Source organism: Triticum dicoccoides, chromosome 5B (genome assembly GCF_002162155.2).
Source record: "Triticum dicoccoides isolate Atlit2015 ecotype Zavitan chromosome 5B, WEW_v2.0, whole genome shotgun sequence".
NCBI classification, from domain to species: Eukaryota; Viridiplantae; Streptophyta; class Magnoliopsida; order Poales; family Poaceae; genus Triticum; species Triticum dicoccoides.
This window is the reverse complement of record NC_041389.1, coordinates 119,750,754-119,754,184: the sequence shown is the minus strand read 5'-3', so window position 1 is coordinate 119,754,184 and position 3,431 is coordinate 119,750,754.

Here is a 3,431-nt window from a genome sequence, read left to right as displayed (position 1 = left end):
AATCCTCCAACAGCTCCAAACGAGCTCCACGTCCGGTTCCTGCACCATGGTTAGGTAACAGCAAAGGAGAGTATGCAACATCATCAAAATGGTCAGAAGCAACAGAGGATGAATGCAGGGATGGTGGTTCGACAGTGGACACAGGAAGGTTGGCAAAGGGAAAAACATGCTCATCAAACACGACGTCCCGAGATATATAGACACGATTAGTGGGAACATGAAGACATTTGTAACCTTTATGAAGAGAGCTATAGCCAAGAAAAACACACTTCTTAGAACGAAACTCAAGCTTGCGCTTGTTATATGGACAAAGATGCGGCCAGCAAGCACACCCAAATACCTTGAGAAAGGTATAATCAGGTTGTTCATTAAGGAGAACCTCAATGGGAGTCTTCATGTTTAAAACACGAATAGGAGTACGGTTGATGAGAAAGCATGCAGTGGTGAAAGCATCACTCCAAAACCGAAACGGAACAGATGCATGGGCCAAAAGAGTAAGACCAGCTTCAACAATATGACGATGCTTACGTTCGACTGAACCATTCTGCTGATGTGTATGTGGACATGCTAAACGATGAGCTATCCCAAGCGACTGAAAGAAAGAGTTGAGGTTGCGATACTCGCCCCCCCAGTCTGACTGGACATGAACAATTTTGTGCTTGAGAAGACGTTCAACATGTTTTTGAAACTGAACAAAAATATCAAACACATCAGATTTGCGTTTAATAAGGTAAAGCCAGGTAAAGCGACTATAAGCATCAACGAAACTGATATAGTAATTATGACCACTGACAGAAGTCTGAGCAGGACCCCATACATCTGAAAACACAAGTTCTAAAGGATGTTTCACCTCACGACTGGACTCCGAAAAAGGAAGTTGATGACTCTTCCCCTGCTGACAAGCATCACACACTGCTACATCTTTATGACTAGACAAACTAGGAAGCTCATGACGACGCAAAATATGACGAACAATAGGTGTGGCCGGGTGACCAAGACGAGCATGCCACTGTGACAGAGAGACCCGAACTCCATTGAAAACACAAGCGACACCAGGATGCTCCAGACGGTAGAGGCCCTGGCACAACCGCCCACTAAGAAGAATGTCCCTCGTGCCCCGATCCTTAATAAAAAGATCAAAAGGGTGAAATTCACAAAGCACATTATTATCACGTGTGAGTTTAGGAACTGAAAGAAGATTACGGGTCACAGATGGAACTCGAAGAACATTGCGAAGCTGAAGACTCCTATTGGCATGTCTAGTGAGAAGAGATGCTTGACCAATATGAGAGATGTGCATACCTGCTCCATTGGCGGTGTGGATCTTGTCGGAGCCATGATAGGGTTCACGAGTGTGAAGCTTCCCCATCTCGCTGGTTAGATGCTCTGTCGCCCCAGAGTCCATGTACCAGTGTGGATCGATGGAGTAGGACTGAGTGTGTCCCTGTTGCTTTTGCGGCGCGGGACGATCAGCCATGGCGACCTGACGGGCATTGTTGCGTGTATCTTTGCCGTCATTGCCAAGACCAAGGAAGCTTCGCTGGAAGCGCTTATGACACTTGGAGGCCCAGTGCCCATCGCGGCCACAAAGCTGACACACACGTGGACCGCCAGCCCCCGGTAAGGTCGCAGTAGGTGGGGGGGCCGAGGCGGGCGACGGTGGCAGCCCCAAGGGAGACCGGGGTGATGAAGAAGAGCGGCCACCCTTGGTGGCGGCGTTGGCCGAGAGGGAGCCAGTGCCCCTGGTGCGGCGAGTCTCGACCCGTTGCTCAGTGAGAAGGAGCCGAGAGAAACCTCGTGTGCCAGCATGGGTGTCGAGTTGCCCCGCTCGTTGATGATCTCGACTAAGGCATCATACTCCTCATCAAGACCATTGACAATAAACGAGTTGAACTCGGAGTCGGTGAGGGGCTGTCCAATGGAGGCCAATGTGTCGGCGAGGCCCTTGACCTTGTTGTAGAACTCAGTGGCAGTGGAGTCAAGCTTCTGACACTCTCCAAGCTGACGACGGAGTGCAGAGACACGAGCCTGGGACTGCGCTGCAAAGGTGCGCTCAAGGATGGTCCAGGCCTCATGAGACGTCTTCGCGAAGACAACAAGGCCGGCAACTGCCGGCGAGAGCGACCCCTGGATGGAGGAGAGGTTCGCCTGGTCCTGCCCCGTCCAGACGCGATGGGCCGGATTGTAGACCGGACCGTGCACGCTGTCTACCAGCGCGGGTGGGCAGGGAAGCGATCCGTCGACGTAGCCTAGCAGGTAGTGACTCCCCAAGAGCGGGAGAACATGCGCACGCCAGAAGATGTAGTTGTCGGCGGAGAGCTTGATGGTGATGAGATGACCGAAGTGAAATGGCGGCGGCGAAGACAATCCCATCGAGGAGGCTGCCTGGGATGCAAACACCATGGAGGCAGCCGGAGGCACCGAAGCCGATGCGGGAGGAGGCGGGACCGCAGCCAGGGCGGGCGCCGCAAAGCTCGCGGCCGGTGCGAACGCCGCAAGGCCCGCGGCCGGGGCGGACGCCGCCAACCCCGCCAGCGGGGCAGTGTGATCCGCTTGCGGCAGGAGCGGCGGGACGACGCCTGCGGAGTCCGCAGCGGACGGCGGCGCCGCGGTGTGGACCACGAGGTCACGCCCAAGCGAGGGCGCCGGCGGCGTGGAGAAGACGGAGCCGATGCTCCTTGTCCCGATCGGAGCCGGAACAGAGACGGCATCGAGCGGGAGGTTGAGCAGAGCCGCAAGAGAGGCCGGGAGGAAGCCCGCAGCAGTGGAACCGGTGGTGGCGGCGCTCGACATGGCGGCGGCGCGATCGGTGGCGCGGCGGCGGCGGTGAAGGCGGCGGCGACGGTGAAGGCGGCGGCGGCTGCGGCGGCGGTGCGGGTATTAGGGTTTAGAAGCGGAAGCGATCGTAACCTAGCGTGATACCATGTAAGACAATAAGTTTTGGGGAACCAGCACACCCCTCTAGGGGTGGCTTATCTCATTATATATAATGGTTGTGTTACAATATGTACCATATACGTACATAGGTACAGAAGCTATACATAGTCTAACATCACCTAACTCTAACCAAAGGGGTGTTTTGGATAGCTGGGTTAGATTAACAATAAATGCTCTTTCTCAATCATTTGGCTACTTTGGACCCTATTTTCTGCCGGATTTGGTGTGGCCGAGGCAAACTGGGACGCGCTCGGCAAGGAGCTGTGCTGGCCTCTCGTACAGCCCGCCGGCCGAATCTGCCATCTCCGCGCAAGGAGCCGCGCTGACCGAGGCCGATGGGGACGGGCCGCGCAAGGAGCCGCGACTGCTTACCGATGGGCGGCGGAGAGATGAGGGGGTTGGAACGGGAGGATAGGGCGGAGCTGCTTACCGGGGGCGGACGAGAGCGCGGATATGGCGAGGCGCCTTCAGGGGCGGTGCGAGAGGGGGGGGGG